Source organism: Heterodontus francisci, chromosome 14, assembly GCF_036365525.1.
Source record: "Heterodontus francisci isolate sHetFra1 chromosome 14, sHetFra1.hap1, whole genome shotgun sequence".
Taxonomy (NCBI): Eukaryota; Metazoa; Chordata; class Chondrichthyes; order Heterodontiformes; family Heterodontidae; genus Heterodontus; species Heterodontus francisci.
In genome coordinates, this window is record NC_090384.1 from 34,515,022 (window position 1) to 34,533,616 (window position 18,595).

Genomic DNA, 18,595 nt, shown 5'->3' on the forward strand with positions numbered 1-18,595 from the left:
TCAACCTATCTGTTCAAATAAGTGAAAAATACTTTTGACTTTTATCTTCAATTGCTTTGTTAAAAATTAGAAAATTTCAAAAGTCAAGTGGCTTCTCTCGCACATCACCGCTGCTCATACCTAATCATTGTTAACCATTGGAACAAGTACATCACCTCTCTACATATGTTTATCAATGAAAACATATCGGGGTAGATTGAGGAGAATTGGGCTTGACTGGTTATTGACAAGGTGTTAATGGTCTCTGTGTTGCCTTAGATTAGTTCAGCCATATATGGTTAGTGAAGCCCAGGTGATTGTTCATTTAGATTAGATTGGAAAGTCAGCTGTGAAACTGACAGCACAATGTTTTTAAACAAAGTGAACAACCACAAAGCTGCTGTGCTGAGTGCTCCCACTCACTGCAACTATCAGAGAGAGAGAGAAAGAGAAAGAGAAAGAGAAAGAGATATGGGGGGTGGGCGGACAGGGAGAGGGAGAGGGAGAGGGAGAGGAACAGGGAGAGGGAGAGGGGGTAAACAGAGAGGGAGGGGAAACTGAGAGAGGGGGAAACAAAAAGAGAGAGGGGGAGAAAACAAAGGTGGAGGGGGAACAGACAGAGAGAGGGGGGGAACAGAGAGAGGGAGGGAAAACCAGAGAGAAAATCAGAGAGAGAGAGAGAGAGAGAGGTGGAAAAGAGAGGGAGAGATGGAAAATAGAGAGAGAGAGAGAGAGAAAGAGAAATGGGGGAACAGAGATACAGAGAGGGGGGAACGGAGGGGGAACGGAGGGGGAATGGAGGGAGGAAAGGGGGAAACAGAGGGGGGAGAGGGGGGAAAGGGTGAATGGAAGGGGGAAAGAGGGAATGGAGGGGGGAATGGAGGGGGGAAAGGGGGAATGGAGGGGGGGAAAGGGGGAATGGAGGGGGGAAAGGGGGAATGGAGGGGGGAAAGAGGGAAAGAGGGAATGGGAGAAAGAGGGAATGGGGGAAAGAGGGAATGGGGGAATGGGGGAATGGGGGAAAGGGGGAATGGAGGGGGGAAAGAGGGAATGGGGGAAAGAGGGAATGGAGGGGGGAAAGAGGGAATGGGGGAAAGAGGGAATGGAGGGGAAAGAGGGAATGGGGGAAAGAGGGAATGGAGGGGGGAAAGAGGGAATGGGGGGGAATGGGGGGGAAAGAGGGAATGGGGGAATGGAGGGGGGAAAGAGGGAATGGATGGGGGGGAAAGAGGGAATGGGGGAATGGAGGGGGGAAAGAGGGAATGGATGGGGGGGAAAGAGGGGAATGGGGGAACATGGGGGAACATGGGGGAACGAATGGGGGGAAAGGGGGGAACATGGGGGGAATGGAGGGGGAATGGAGGGGGAAAAGGGGGTAAGGGGGGAATGGAGGGGGTAAGGGGGAAATGGGGGGAAAGGGAAAAGGGGGAATGGAGGGGGAATGAAGGGGGAAATGGGGGAACGGAGGGGGAAATGGGGGGAACGGAGGGGGGAATGGGGGGGAACTGAGGGGGGAATGGGGGAATGGAGGGGGAACGGAGGGGGAATGGAGGGAACTGAGGGGGGAATGGGGGAACGGAGGGGGGAAAGGGGGAATGGGGGGAACGGAGGGGGGAAAGGGGGAATGGAGGGGGAAATGGGGGGAATGGAGGGGGAAATGCGGGGAACGGAGGGGGGAATAGGGGGGAATGGGGGAACAGAAGGAACGGAGGGGAGAATGGGGGGGAACGGAGGGGGGAAAGTGGGGAAACGGAGGGGGGAATAGAGGGATGTGGGCCAAAGGCAGGTATGTGGAGTTAGGCCGTGGATCAGCCATGATCTCATCGAATGGTGAGACAGGCTCGAGGGGCTGAATGGCCTACTCCTGTTCCTATCTTCCTATGTTCCTCTCTGATCAACTGAAAATTTTCGAGGTGTTCAGGTCCTTAATTATAGACTCAAATTTCCTGACAACAGTCATTAGGCTAACTGTTCTATAATTCCATGGTTTTGCTTTCTCACCTTTCTTAATAGCTGAGTGACAGACACAATTTTCCATTTTAAAGGAATGGTTCCCAAATCCAGAGAACTTTGGAAGTCTTTAGATCGGCCATCTACAATGTTCTCACCCACTTCCTTTAAAACCTTGGGATAGAAACTATCTTGTCCCAGGGACTCAGCGCTCTTCAGTGCCATTATTTTCTTCATTACTATTACTTTGCTTACATTACTTTTGGTGAACCTCTGTTCCTAATGCAATATTAATTTCCTTGGGATGTCTGGCATGCGACCTCTTCCTCTACTGTAAATACTGACACCAAGTAATTATTCAACATGTCCACCGTTTCCTTATTTTCATTGACAATATTATTGTTACTAGTTTTCAACGAGCCCACACGTTGGGCTGAATTTTCCAATGACAATCAAGTCCCACTGCCGTGACTGAAAGCGGGAGCCAGTGGACGTGGGACCCTGGGGTGGCATTTTACTGATGGTGGCCAATTAGTGGGCCACTGTCAAGGCTGTCGTCCAATTGAGAATGATGGTCCGCCCCATATAGCTGCTGCCCAATCAGAGGGCTGGCAGCTCCACAGCCTTGGCAGCACCACCACTCGCAGTGGCAACTGCTGAGGCTGCAAAATGAAGGAGATGGCACCTCCATTGTGAGGCACCCTCAGAGACCAGGAGGGCATCCCCTTTATCTGGTGGCCTCCCCACACAGCAGAGAGCCCTCTCGATATGGGAAAATACCAGCAGGGGCAGGAAGTAGCCTTTAATTGGGTACTTAAGTGGCTCAATTGGCTGTCCAATGCACTGCCGCACCGCTGACATACACTGTTAATATGCCAGGGTGGCAGGAAGATATGGGGCTCCCTTTCTGATGCCTTCCTCCACCCTATTACCAGCCCTCCTGCCTCCCAGTCCGTCTGCAAAGGGCTGGTAAAATTCAGCCCATTGGTCCTGACCACCCTCTTTTTCCTAATATAATTGTAAAAATTTTTGATGTTGATATCCCTTGCAAGTTTCTTTTCATATTCCCTTTTTTCATCTCGCACTATCTTTTTCACTCTTTTCTGTTCTTTTTATCTCTCACATTCACCAGCATCTGTGCTTTTTTGGCATTCTTGTATGGTTTTTGTTTTAGTTTTGTGTTCCTGTTACCACTTTGGTCATCCATGGTTTTTTACGCAAGTGGAGTTCTTGTCCTTACATGAATAAAGTGATTCTGCATCCCAAGTTCTTTTTTTGAACATCTCCCACTGATCCTGTATCATTCTTTCCATTAATAGATTTGCTCTGTTTATTATGGACAGTTTCTGTCTCATAGCATTGAAGTCAGCCGTACCTACACAGGTAATCTCAGTAGCTGTTTATCCCTCTTGAACACTACGTTTAACTTCAGAATATTGCGATTGCTATTAGATAAATGTTCACGCACTGATAGATTGTGACTAAATCTGACTTATAACTCATTATCTAATCTAATATGGCCTGCTCCCTTGTTTGTTCCAGGACAGAGAACTGTCCTTAACACACTCAAGAAATTCACTACCTTGTTGACATGTGCTAGTTTACTTATCCCAATCTATATGGAAGTTATAATCCTCATTAAAATCACCCTGCCCCTTGCTATATACTTGTTTAATATCTGCATTTATACATTCTACTACTTAACAGCTACCAGGAGACCTATACACAACTCCAACTGGAGTCTTAAATCCTTTTCCATTTCTTAATTGTATGCATAAAGGGTTGAATTTACATAGTTCACCGAGCTTCAATTTCGCATGGCGACTCATGTGCATGGAGGGGTCAGACCGCCCGCCCCCGATGACGTAGAGGGGGTGGGTGCTCCACCCCTGGCAACAGCGTCCGGTGCCACCGCACAGAAGCTGGCGCCATTTTTAAAGGGCTTCAACACCTTACAAGACATATAAATTTTTAAAGAAAAATGCAAGTGCATTTCAAGTTTTCACATTCAGTAAGAGAACAAAGCTCCTCTTCCACCCCCCATGACTGAACAAGTTTTTTATTTCCCTCTTTGCCTCACTCCCCCACCCCCCACCAAATAATACTGTTTTGCCGGTCCTGACCTTTCACCCCCAAAAGTAGATGTCTTGCCCTTCATCCTGTTCCCATCATCCCCTCAGCCAGTAGTAACAGTTTTCCCCATTCCCCACAAGTATTATGCCTCTGATCTCCGAACAGAGATCTGAAGGCCTAGGACATCCAGCCAGTGGCCGGAATATCGGCGTGGGATGGCCGTCATGGAAAGTTAGGTAATTATTCCTTTATTATCATGTATTTAAATATGTTCATGAATTTTTTTTCGCCAAGCGGCTGTGGGGCCTCAACGAAGCCTCGCCGCCACCTGTAAAATGGGGCACAGTTTCCTAGCATCGAGTCCCGTGGTGGGCCTCTCCCGGAAGTATTTTCCGGGCTCCCCCGCCAAGATTCCAATGTCAGGGGTCTGGTAAAATTTATCCCAAAGTCTCCACTGCCTTCTTATCTATTGTTATATCCTCTCTTGTTATTGAAGTGATTTCATCTTTAATCATAAAGGCTAATCCTTCTCCTTTACCATTTTCTCTAAATATCCTGTAGACCTTACCTGGTATATTTAGTCCCCAGTCCTGATCATCTTGCAGCCCTGTGTCAATAATGACTACCATGTCATACCCTCCAAGTTGAATTTGTGCCTGCAATTAATTCAATTTGTTCCTCATACACTGTGCAAATTGATCCAGGGATAAGCAAATTTGGAAGGTGAACATGTGATTGAAGGAGTGGTGTGGGAAAGAATGGTTCCATCTCAGGAAGATACCACTGAGTATGGTTCCACCTGAACTGGGCTGGGAGCAGGGCCCTAGACGAAAGGATAAATAGGGTGGTCACAAGGGCGATACAACTAGTAAGTACAGGGGTTTGTGGGAGGTAGGGGCTCATGTAGAAGAGGTAATATAAATAATGTTTTGAAATCGAAGGAAAAAGAAGAGAGTAGAGTGGCAGTCAGAAATTGTGCTTTAGGCTCCACAGATAAAGGGAAAACTAAAAGATATAAGATAATTAAATTAAGAGAGAGATTCTACATACTAACTTGTACTAAGCTCTAAAATAGTGGACAAAAATTTTAAATACCACTTCAAGCTTACATGTACGACTTTAAGTGTTGGAGGCAAAAAGCAGCACTTCCTTCTTTGTTTGTGCTGAATTCCCACTCTCACCAAATTCCCAACTGTTACACTCATTTTATGATGCACTCCAATGGAGCTAGAGGGCCAAACCGTAATTAGCAGCAGTAGTGTGTCTGATACAACTTCTCAGCAGCTTGCTCACTTGGAGAATTCATGAATTTTCGGTCCTGCAATTTTTCCCTGTGGCGCCTGTGGGAGAGGTCATCGCATCTCACTGGACAGCTACCACCCGCCTCAAACCGGGCAGCCCCCGGTCAGTAAGGTTCTGTCCCGCCACAGTCCACCTGCTTCAATGGGTGCTTGGAGCTCAGGGTCATTGCCCGACAAGTGGACTGTAACACCGCACCAAACAGCACGACCAAAAAAGGAAAGAAGGAACCAGCCCTTCGTTTTGCAAGCTGGAACGTCAGAACTGGCCTGTGTCCTGGCCTGTCGGAAGACCTTACACAAATCAACGATTCTCGGAAGACCGCCATCATTAACAACGAGCTCAGTAGACTCAATGTGGACATTGCAGCAGTTCAGGAGACACGCCTCCCTGCGAGCGGATCTCGAAGAGAGCAAGACTACACCTTCTTCTGGCAGGGTAGGGATCCTGAAGAACCACGACAGCATGGAGTGAGCTTCGCCATCAGAAACACTTTGCTCAGCATGATAGAGCCACCCTCAAATGGCTCGGAATGCATACTGTCCATCCAACTGCTCACCGCCTCTGGTCCAGTACACCTACTCTGCATCCATGCTCCAACACTCTGCTCCCCACATGAAGCTAAAGGCCAGTTCTACGAGGAACTCCATAATATCATTAGTAGCATCCCCAACACCGAACACCTGTTCCTGCTGTGGGACTTTAATGCCAGGGTTGGGGCCGACCATGACTCATGGCCCTCCTGCCTTGGGCGCTATGGCATTGGTAGGACACATGAGAATGGACAGAGACTGCTTGAGTTGTGTACCTATCATAACCTCTGCATCACCAACTCGTTCTTTCACATGAAAACCCTGTCACCAGGTTTCTTGGAGGCACCCAAGATCACGTCATTGGCATCAGCTGGACCTCATCGTCACAAGGCGAGCCTCTTTAAACAGCGTTCAAATCACACGCAGCTTCCACAGTGCGGACTGCGACACTGACCACTCCCTGGTGTGCAGCAAGGTTAGACTCAAACCAAAGAAGCTGCATCACTCCAAGCAGAAGGGCCGCCCGCGCATCAACACTAGCAAAATCTCTCATCCACAGCTGTTACGAAAGTTTCTAAATTCACTTGAAAAAGCCCTTCAAAACACTCCCACAGGGGATTCAGAGACCAAGTGGGCCCACATCAGAGATGCCATCTATGACTCAGCAATGGCCACCTATGGCAAACGTGTGAAGCTGATTGCAGACTGGTTTCAATCTCACATTGAAGAGCTGGAACCTGTCATAGCCGCTAAGTGCATTGCACTGCTGAACTACAAGAAAGCCCCCAGCGAGTTAACATCCATAGCACTTCAAGCAGCCAGAAGCGCTGCACAAAGAACAGCCAGGCGCTGCGCAAATGACTACTGGCAACACCTATGCAGTCATATTCAGCTGGCCTCTGACACCGGAAATATCAGAGGAATGTATGATAGCATTAAGAGAGCTTTTGGGCCAACCGTCAAGAAGATTGCCCCCCTCAAATCTAAATCAGGGGACACAATCACTGACCAACGCAAGCAAATGGACCGCTGGGTAGAACACTACCTAGAACTGTACTCCAGGGAGAATGTTGTCACTGAGACCGCCCACAATGCAGCCCAGTCTCTGCCAGTCATGGATGAGCTGGACATACAGCCAACAAAATTGGAACTCAGTGATGCCATTGATTCTCTGGCCAGCGGAAAAGCCCCTGGGAAGGACAGCATTACCCCTGAAAACATCAAGAGTGCCAAGCCTGCTATATTTTCAGCACTGTACGAACTGCTTTGCCTGTGCTGGAATGAGGGAGCAGTACCACAGGACATGTGCGATGCCAATATCAGCACCCTCTATAAGAGCAAGGGTGACCGCGGTGACTGCAACAACTACTGTGGAATCTCCCTGCTCAGCATTATGGGGAAAGTCTTCGCTCGAGTCGCTTTAAAGAGGCTTCAGAAGCTGGCTGAGCATGTCTACCCTGAGGCACAGTGTGGCTTTCGAGCAGAGAGATCGACCATTGACATGCTGTTCTCCCTTCACCAGCTACAGGAGAAATGCCGTGAACAACAGATGCCCCTCTATGTTGCTTTCATTGATCTCACCAAAGCCTTTGACCTCGTCAGCAGACGTGGTCTCTTCAGACTACTAGAAAAGATTGGATGCCCACCAAAGCTACTAAGTATCATCACCTCATTCCATGACAAAATGAAAGGCACAATTCAGCATAGCGGCACCTCATCAGACTCCTTTCCTATCCTGAGTGGCGTGAAACAGGGCTATGTTCTCGCACCTACACTGTTTGGGATCTTCTTCTCCCTGCTGCTCTCACATGCGTTCAAGTCTTCAGAAGAAGGAATTTTCCTCCACACAAGATCAGGTGGCAGGCTGTTCAATCTTGCCCACCTAAGAGCGAAGACCAAAGTACGGAAAGTCCTCATCAGGGAACTCGTCTTTGCTGACGATGCTGCACTAACATCTCACATTGAAGAGTGTCTGCAGAGACTCATCGACAGTAATGCAGCTGCCTGCACCGAATTTGGCGTAACTATCAGCCTCAAGAAAACGAACATCATGGGACAGGACGTCAGAAATGCCCCATCCATAAATTTCGGCGACAACACTCTGGAAGTGGTTCAAGAGTTCACCTACCTAGGCTCAACTATCACCAGTAATCTGTCTCTCGATGCTGAATTCAACAAGCACATGGGAAAGGCTTCCTCTGCTATGTCCAGACTGGCCAAGAGAGTGTGGGAAAATGGCGCACTGACACGGAACACAAAAGTCCGAGTGTATCAAGCCTGTGTCCTCAGTACCTTGCTCTACGGCAGCGAGGCCTGGACAACGTACATCAGCCAAGAGCGACGTCTCAATTCATTCCATCTTCGCTGCCTCCGGAGAATCCTTGGCATCAGTTGGCAGACCGTATCTCCAACACAGAAGTCTTTGAGGCGGCCAACATCCCCAGCATATACACCCTACTGAGCCAGCGGCGCCTGAGATGGCTTGGCCATGTGAGCCGCATGGAAGATGGCAGGATCCCCAAGGACACATTGTACAGCAAGCTCGTCACTGGTATCAGACCCACCGGCCGTCCTTGTCTCCGCTTTAAAGGTGTCTGCAAACGCGACATGAAGTCCTGTGACATTGATCACAAGTCGTGGGAGTCAGTTGCCAGTGATCGCCAGAGCTGGCGGGCAACCATAAAGGCGGGGCTAAAGCGTGGCGAGTCGAAGAGACTTAGCAGTTGGCAGGAAGAAAGACAAGCGCAAGGAGAGTGCCAATTGTGTAACAGCCCCGACAACCAATTTTATCTGCAGCACCTGTGGAACAGTCTGTCACTTTAGAATTGGCGTTTATAGCCACTCCAGGCGCTGCTTCACAAACCACTGACCCCTCCAGGCGCTTACCCATTGTCTCTCGAGACAAAGAGGCCAAAGATGAGATGGAAGATGAATTTTTACCTGAAAGACTGGTGCTCTATGATGAGATGACTGTGCAGTGGCTTCATCATGAGTTTCTATGATGCCCATTCATCCTGTTCGAAGGACAGTGCTGCTTAAGAGCTACCTAACAATAAATCACAGGACGGAAAAGCTAATGAGATGTTAAGATTCCATCTTGAGAGTGAAATTTGAGTTTTTTAAAGTTTACCAGTTGAGCCTCAAGATCAGACCACCAGCAATAAACTAGAGTAGAGAGGGAATATTTATTAAAACTAGTGTTGGTGTAAATTTAATGTCAGCTGACCAGATTACAATGGACCTTTCATTAATTGGCACTCCTCGCTGAACACAAGGAAATCGCAAGCACAGTCATTCATGTGAAAATTGCAGGACCAAAAGTTCATTAATTTTCCAAGCGAGAAAGCACTGAAAAGATGTATCAGACATGGATGCTGCTGCTTAGTATTTGGGCCAACATCCACATCTGCTGCTGAGAAAATTTTGATTCTTTTCCCTCTTCTGAGGAAGGGTTTGGCTCCCACCCCCTGAAGAAGAACATGATTTATCGCTGTTTCCACCCACCACTACTTGCAGTTGGCCCTCACAGACGAGCTCTATCCTGCTACATTTCCCCTCTTGCATGAAACTTTCACCCCCTTTTTTGCCAGCTTACATAGCCCATCCTGGGCAAAACCTCTCCTCCTACTAGCTATAATTCTGCTTCCGCCATTACATGCCACAATACCCCCAACCAGAGAGATCTGAGTTTCCCTTCTTCAGCACTGGCTTCCCCACATGAGTTCCCTGTTTGTCCTGAAAAATTGAAATTGGTTTTGGCTACCTGGCTGGGATTTAGTTGTACCGGTGGGGCTCCTGGCACTGGGTCGCAAAGGCGGTGGGAACCCCGCCATGGCCTTTCGGAGCCCCTGGCACGATTCATTGGCGCTTGGACAATTAACTGCCTGCTGCCAGGATCCCCGTCCCTTTCAGGACAGGGATCCTGCCTCCAAAAGCTGCAGGCCAGCAGCTCAGTAATATTGGCAGCGCCATCAGGAACGGTGACCACTGCCAGCACTATAAAAGGCCTTGGCAACAGGCCCAGTGCAGGAGATCGGGACCTCAGTTAAGTGAGGCAAGGTTGCTGGAGCCAGTCTGGCAAGCCCCGGCAATATGAGTGGGAAGGGTGGGTGATGAGTCTGGGGTGGGGGGGAGGTCGGTTGTTTTCCAGCGGAGGCCCTCTGTGAGCCTCAGATTCCTCACGGAGGAAGCCCACCCCCAAGCATACTGGGAGGTCACCTTGTTTTACTGGGCGACCTCGCCACGTGAAGGAGGTACCCGCCCACCCCCCCCCCCCTCCCCCACCCCACCCCCACTGCTGGTTTAATTCCAATGGTGACAGGAAGAAACCCTTAAGTGGCTGATAATAGGCCACTTAAAGGCCTCTGAGCGGGAAGACTGTCTTCGGCCTTTCCCACCCCCAACTTAATTGTTTTGTGACAAGAAGGCAACAGACCCTCTGCCCTCCGCCCTTGTTGCAATTCTAGGGTCCCCTCCACCTCCTAGTCTGTCTCCAGGGGCCAATTAAATTCAGCCCTGTGTGCATTGCTATGAGAGAGCAACTATTTTAATATGAGATACATAAATTACAAGACTGGAGATGACCCTACAGAAACTAATTATTTGCTCGTGGTTGTGTGTCACTGCTGCATGATGTAGAGCCCCCAATGGATATGACTTGTGAGCAGTGGTACCAGATTATCTATTTTGAACAACGAGAGAAAAATCACCATTCTGCTTATTTATTACTTCTTTAAGAAATACTTAATTAACAAGGTTGTGTTGAAGGCTGATATGTGTTGGTTAAGCTAAAAGGACAATGTAAAAGAGGAAGAGAATGGTATACCAAGTTGTAAGACCCAAAGCTGACATTTCCAAAACGATAAAGTTCCTCCCGATGTCACCTCCCTCTCCGCACCAACAATCGAGGTAACTGTGAAATTCCAGATTATCAATCCAACATTACAGCCTCTATTAATCAACTCAACCCTGTAGCAGTCCACCAGGCCATGATATTAGCATTCTGCAGTTGGCTCTTAAAGCCCAAGCTGTGTGTCATTTATTCATTCCTCCCTGACTTAACTCTTCCTGCTCTTTTCAGTCTTTGTGATGTCCTACTTGGTGGGCCTTGGCCCATTACTAGGATTGTGCAATAAATAAAAGCAAAGCACCAGCATCAACAAGTCAATCTCAAGCCTGGTGCTCCGCAGTGTATTTACTGAAAAAGTATATCCTGTTGAGCCGATTAACAAATCAGCTTCCAGATACGAACCGATGAACATACGTACATTCGAATTAGGAGCAGGAGTAGGCCACTCGGCCCCTCGAGCCTGCTCCACCATTCAATAAGATCATGGCTGATCTGATTGTAACCTCAACTGCACATTCCCGCCTATTCCCAATAACCTTTCACCCCCTTGCTTATCAAGAATCTATCTACCTCTGCCTTAAGAATATTTAAAGACTCTGCTTCCACTGCCTTTTGAGGAAGAGAGTTCCAAAGACTCTCAACCCTCTGAGAGAAAACATTTCTCCTCACCTCTGTCTAAAATGGTGACCCCTTATTTTTAAATAGTGACCACTGGTTCTAGATTCTCCCACAAGGGGAAACATTCTTTCCACATCCACCCTACCAAGACCCCTCAGGATCTAATGTGTTTCAATCAAGTCATCTCTTACTCTTCTAAACTCCAGCGGATACAAGCCTAGCCTGTCTAACGTTTCCTCATAAGACAACCTGCCCATTCCAGGTATTAGTCCAGTAAACCTTAGTTTAGTTTAGTTTAGAGATCTAGCACTGAAACAGGCCCTTCGGCCCACCGGGTCTGTGCCGATCATCAACCACCCATTTATACTAATCCTATACTAATTCCATATTCCTACCACATCCCCACCTGTCCCTATATTTCCCTACCACCTACCTATACTAGGGGCAATTTATAATGGCCAATTAACCTATCAACCTGCAAGTCTTTTTGCAGTCTCTGAACTGCTTCCAATGCATTTATATCTTTCCTTAAATAAGGAGACCAATACTGTACACGGAACTCCAGATGTGGCCTCACCAATGTCCTGTATAACTGGAGCATAACCTCCCTACTTTTGTCTTCAATTCCCCTTGGTTTCCTAATTACATGCTGTAGCTGCATACTAACACTTTGCGATTCATGCACTAGGACACCCAGATCCCTCTGCATCCCTGAGCTCTGCAATCTCTCACCATTTAGATAATTTGCTTCTTTTTTATTCTTGCTGCCAAAAAAGAAGATAGTGTTTCCTTCTTTTTTGCTAAAGTGGGGTAGGAAACAAAGTTGGTCATCTAAATATCAAGCTTAGTCACCGTCACATTTTTTTGCATAAAGTTGTGAGAGGTATTTGTGCTCAGCAGTGCTGCGGCACCCACACATGTAGGATGGTAAATGGGAACATGAGGGTGACTGTCTGGAGATGCTGTTTAGAAATGGTCATTAAAGAGGACCCCATTTATTTTGAAATTATGGTTTCATGGTCCTTGTTTACATAATTTTCAAAAATAGCTCCTCTATGAAGTACATTTTATTTCTATATTTATATTTTGATAATTAAGGGTGTTTTTAGGAGCATATTTGTTATGAGTGATTAAACCTAATGCAAGAGCAAAGTTGTGTGAGGTTTGACAGGACTGGACAAGAGCTTGAAGAATGTTAGGTCACTTCTAAGTCTTTGCTGCTCTAAGTAGACCAAGGAGCTGAGGTTCTTTAAGCTAGGAATCAGTCTCGTGACAGAGCCATTGAGATGAAACTAGAGCTGTGTGGGAGGGGAGGCCTTTGCTCTTCGTATTGTACTCTTTCACTGTAGAGGGCATCCAGATGATGGTGACAAGAACTTGCATTTATGTAGCACGTTTAACATTGACGAACATACCAGAGCTTTTCACAGAGCCATAATAAGGCAAAAATGGACGTGGAACCAAGGAAAGATTAGGATGGATGGTCATAGACAATATTACCTCTAAGTTACTGGGCCATTTGACCCCACAGCAACCCAAAAGTCCCTGGGCAGGCCTCGCACAAGATGGACCCTTTAAATGATTGCATGTGCGTAGCTGAGCAAAAAGATTTTAAGGGGGTCGCGCATTTAAAGAAATCACCCGCCCACTCGAAAAAAATTTACAAGGAACGTTGGTCACGGGTGAAATTTAAGGAGAGTCTTAAAGGAATAGAGGGAGGCAGGGAAGTTTGGGGAGGGAATTCCAGAGCATGCTGCTTAATCGGCTGAAGGCTGATCACCTTCAAAATAGGGTCATGGGGTCTATAATGTGCGCCTGAGATGGGTCTCAGTTTAAGATCTCATCTAACAGATGGTAGCTCAGACAATGCATCACTTCCTGAGTACTGCACTGAGTTGTCAGCCTAGATTACATGGAATGGGGCTTGCAACCACAACCTCCCGGTTGTCATCCGGTGTCCTGGCCAATATTTATCCCTCAAACATCATCACAAATCAGTGCTGTGCTTTCCTCCTTCTGGGGCTGCTGTGGATTATCTGGCTATTATGATATTGCTGTTTGTGGGAGTTTGCTGTGTGCGTACTGGCTGCCACATTTCCTGCATTAGACAGTGACTACACTTCAAAAAGTACTTCATTGTCTGTAAAGTGCCTTGAGACGTCAGTGGTTGTGAAAGGCGCTATATAAGCGCAAGACATTTTTTTCTCTTTCTGAGCTATGGCTGACGCTGACACCTGTAAAGGGCCGCAGACGATGACTTCAGTTTTGCTGTTGTTCAGCTGGAGAAAGCTGTGGCTCTGGATGTCAGGCAAGCAACGGAGACGTCCTTCATAATTTTAAAACTTCTATTAAATCAGCCAAACTGGCTGATGCAATGGCAGGATCCCAAATTTGGACAATGCAGGTCCTAGTAGCACTTATGTTGTTCACTCCTGAAAAAAGAAGCATGAAATAGGAAGATGGGCCCTGCAGTAGTTTTAATGAAAGGACCAGGCACCCTAATTGCAGGTAAGTTAAATTTTTAGACCATTTTACATGGGAAAGTGTTTGGAAGTATTCTGGAGTGTTTTTGGAGGTGTTTTGGTGCATTTGTCAGTGAGTGTTGCGAATCCTTATAGGAATAGCAGAGGAGTAGGTGACCTGTCCTTTGTGAGGCTACAACAGGCATGGGGGCAGCAGTGGCAGTGCCTTTGGGTTTGCAGCACGACGGGGAGATGGAGCAGAGGCTGCGGTGAAGGCAATCTCCGCGCCATACCCTCTGCCACGTTGGAGCTGCACTTCTTCATGCTCCTTGTCAGTGATAGGAGGTTGCCTGCCAGGCCAGCCAAGTCACTCAGCGTCTCAGTGTGCATGACCAGTCAGCACTCTCCTGTAGGCTGCCCATCGAGTCCTCATCTGAGTCCTCTGTAGCAGTACTTGTCTACCATCTCACCCTTTGAGGAGCTGGTATACAAACCATCTTTTCACCCTGGCCTCACTGCATCCCACTTGTGCCCGGTTACTCACAATATGCTGTTTTCAACTTTATACTTGCCTCCATCGTAAGTGCAGTGCCAGTATCTGAGCTGGAGGCTGTGAGAGTTAGATCAAATGATGGGGGCACTTTAGTGCTGTGCTTTCCTCCTTCTGGTGCTGCTGTGGATGGGCATGTGGCAGTTCTGAGTGTTGAAAGCAGAAAATCAGAACGGGAAGGTAGGAGTGAGGGAAGGGGATGGGAACAAGAAAGGAGGTAATTGCTGGATGTAGTTCTGGGAATAAAATAAGGCAGTGGAGCATATTTTGGTGGTGGACCATTTGGGGAACAATGATCATAATAACATGAGGTTTAGGATAGTTATGGAAAAGGACAAGATGGAATCAAAAGTAAAAATACTTACTGGAGGAGAGCTAAGTTCAGTGAGTGAAAAAGGATCTTGCCCAGGTGGATTGGAATCAAAAATTGGTAGGCAGAACAGTAATTGAACAATGGGAGACCTTCAATGAGGAAATGGTTTCGGTATAGAATTAGACTTATTCCAGGAGGCAAACTGAAGGGGATCCAGAGATGGAGTTCCCTGTCTGACCAAAGATATAGGCCGGAATTTTACGCTACCCTCCATCCGCCCCAGGCCTATCAAGGCCCTTAAGTGGCCACTTAATGGCCACTTAAGGGCCTTCACCCACCTCCACGTGGATTTTAGGTGTGGCAAGCAGGCGTCTTGGAGCGGGGAAAAGCCACCTTTGAAAAGCAGGCCGCTGAGATGGTGCCGGGGGGGCCCCTGCTTATCAGGCACAGGGTGCCCAATGGAGGGCCGCCCCCACTACCTCAACCACCCCCAGCACCCAACATGCCCCCTTCCACCCCCCGCAACTGACCACCCTTGCCTTGCCGGGGCCCAACAAATTACCCCCGGCGCGGCAAGAAAAACCTACCTGTCTTCCTGGCTCCATGTCTTCGGCTGGACTGCAGTCCCAGCAGTGGCCACCGCTCCTGGTGGTGCTGCTGGGACAAAAGACTGCCAGGCCGCTGATTGGCAGGCAGCTCAATGAGGCAGGTCTTCCTCCCTCAAGCGGGTGGAAGTCCTGCCTCGGAACATTTAAAGCCTGGGGACCCGTAAAATGCAGGTCGGATCCCCAGGCGAGGGGGAAGCGGGTCCGCCACCAACTTTTCAGTCGGTGGCCGGTTCCCATCCGCCCAACGTGAATTCCCGGCCATGGAGGTTAAAATGAGATAGAAAAAGTAGACTTTTGTCAAATGTAAGGTTTATAATATAGTTGAGAACCAAGCTGAATATAGAAATTTTCTAAAAAGAGAATAAGGGGGCAAAGAGAGTATTAGAATAGATTATCAGCTGATGTAAAAGGGAACTCAAATGTATTTTATAAACATATAAATAGTAAAAGGGTTGTCAAAAGAAGGGTGAGGCTGATTAGGGACCAAAATGAGATATTTTTGTGGAGGCAGAGGGCGTGGCTGAAGAACTAAATGAGAACTTTGCATCTGTCTTCACTCGGATGCTGCCAATGAAGCAGTATAGGAGGAGATAGTAGTGATATTGGATAGGAGAAAATTGATAAAGGGTAGGTAATTAAAGATTAGCAGTCCTCAAAGTAGAAAAGTCACCTGGTTTGGATGGGATGGTTCCTTGGTTGCTGAAGGAAGAAAGGGTGGAAATTACAGAGACTCGAGCCACAACCTTCTAATCCTCCTTAGAGATAAATTCATCAACTAGTTAGTCTAATGGTGGTGGGAACATTTAGAAGCAATAATCTGGGACAAAATTAATTGGCATTTGGAAAAGTATTGACTGATAGATGAAAGTCAGCATGGACTTGTTAAAAGTAAAAGAGAGTGGTCGTACAGAGTGTTTGTAAACGGAGCGCATTGTAAACTGAATGTACTAGTTGGGAATTTGGTGAGAGTGGGAATTTAGTGCAGAGGAGTAAGGAGCTGCTGCTTTTTGTCTCCATTACTTGTAGTCATTAGTGTAAGATTGTGGCAGTAAGAATTTAAAATGTTTATCCATTGGTTTATATTGCTTAATGAAAGTTTGTGTGTATTAAAAAAAACCTACAACAAACTAAAAGGTGTATATAAAAAATCCAGACTAAGATATGGCAGAGCAGGTTGAATGTCTGGACTGCAAGAGGTTGTAGATAGTGGGACTGTCCTGAGTAAACACATTTGAGATAGATGTCTCCATCACGAATCTCTGTGGCTCAGAGTCACTGAGCTGGAGCATAATATGGACACACCCTGACACATAAGGGAGGGTGAGAAATATTTGTACAGTTTGCTCCAGACCTCAATCACACTTCATAGAATAATGCAGGTTCAGAATGGGGTTGGTGTGTCGGACAGTGTGCAGTATAAAGGGCACCCCAGGTGAGATACAGAGCAAGGATCTGCAGAAACTGATCCAGCCACAGGTATAATGTACTTGCTACCTGTGAGGATAAGTATAAAGACTATTGGAAGGACAGCCAGAAAGCAGACCATGGCAACTTGGAGCAGGAGGCTGTCCAAAGGGGAGGAGGAGGAGGAGGGGAAGTATAATGTGGTTGTTATAGGGGACTTGATAATTAGGAGGACAGATCGGATCCTTTGTAAGCAAGATTTGGAGTTCCACAAGGTATGTTGCCTGCCTGGTACCAGGGTGAGGGACATCTTGAACCAGCTTCTAAGGATATTGGAGAAGAAGGGAGCAGATCAATCACTGTGATCCATGTTGGGGCCGACAATATAGGAATGAGTAGACAAGGGGTCCTGTTTGGAGAGCACCATGAACTAGGAGCTTCATTACAGAACAGGACCTCAAGGGTTATAATCTCTGGATTATTACTCAAGCCATGTGCAAATTGGAAGAAAATAAGCAGATTCGGGAGGTGACCGTGTGGCTGAAGGAGTAGTGGGGAAAGAGGGGTTCCATTTTATGGAACACTGACACCAGTACTGGGACAAGAAGGAAATGTATTGTTGGGATGGGCTCCACCTGAACCAGGCTGGATAAATAGGGCAGTCAAAGGACATGAAACTCATTAATGAATGGAGGGCTCAGGTGGAATAGGTACAATAGATAATAATTCAAATACCAAGGAAAGGAAAGGGAAGAGAGTAGAGTAGCAGTCAGAAATTGTGCTTTAGGTACTGCAGGTAAAGGGAAAACTAAAAGATGTAAAGTAATTAAACTAGGAGAGAGAAATAAGAACCATATAAATAAACCTTTAGAGCAGAAGAACAGGCTAGGGTATGTGGCCCAAATAAGCATTCTTTATACAAATGCACACAATATATGGAACAAATTGAATGAATTGCAGGCACAAATTCACTTGGAGGGTATGATATGGCTGAGCCATGGCTGTAAGATGGTCAGGGCTGGTAATTAAATATACCAGGTTATAAAGTCCATGGAAAAGATCGGGAAAATGGTGGAAGAGATTAGTGATTAAGAATGAAAATACTTCAATGGTAAGAGAAGATATAACAAGAGGTCAGCAGGCAGTGGAGACTGTATAAGTAGAATAAAGAAATAGGAAAGGATTTAAGACTGCAATGGGAATTATGTACAGGCCCCCTGGTAGCAGCTGTAAAGTGGTAGATTGTATAAATGCAGAGATTAGACAAACATGTAGCAAAGGTAGAGTGGCTTTAATGGGGATTTTAACTTTTATATAGATTGGGATAAGCAAACAAGCACATATCAGAAAGGTAGTCTATTCCTTCAGTGTGTCCAGGATAATGTTCTGAAATAATGGGTTGAAGTTTTGGGCCCCACCAAGGTTGGGAATGGAGGCGGACAGACCCTGAAAATACCAGTACAGGCCGGTGTGCTGTTTATCTGGTGCCAGCCATGTTGATGAAGGCAGGTTTGGGCCCAGCAGGGCTACCCTCCCCTGTGAGGCAGGCAGCCAATACGACTTGTGAAGAGCCTTGTTAAGCACACTGAAAGGAGGCTGACTGGGATTTTTCAATTGGCCTCCAGTTTCCTGAGCCAGTGAGAGGCAGTTTAACTGCCTGGAGGTGAGCACCCAGTGGCAGGCTGGGGTCCAGTGCTTCAGGCAGGCCTAGAGGCCCTCCCTGCCTGCCTGAATGTGGGTTCTGCCAAAGGCCACACTTTAGGGGGATTTCCCCCCTCCCACCCTCACAGTGGTGGCCTGACTGCGTTTTCTGCTTTTTATTTAAACTTCTAAAAAAGTTGGTCAGAGTGTCCTCCACGTTGAAGCGCCATCTCAGTGACTTACCATCCTTTGCAGGCTGCTGCTTCTCTCAAGCTGGAAGGCCTCTGATTGGCCCTCCAGCTTTGAGAGCCTGCCC

The 18,595-nt window shown here is 47.2% G+C and overlaps 1 protein-coding gene across 4 annotated transcripts in view; it reads left to right on the plus strand.

The window, feature by feature from the left end:
* b4galnt4a (beta-1,4-N-acetyl-galactosaminyl transferase 4a) overlaps positions 1-18,595 on the plus strand; it is a 973,366-nt gene that overhangs the window by 206,275 nt on the left and 748,496 nt on the right. The window lies entirely within an intron of this gene.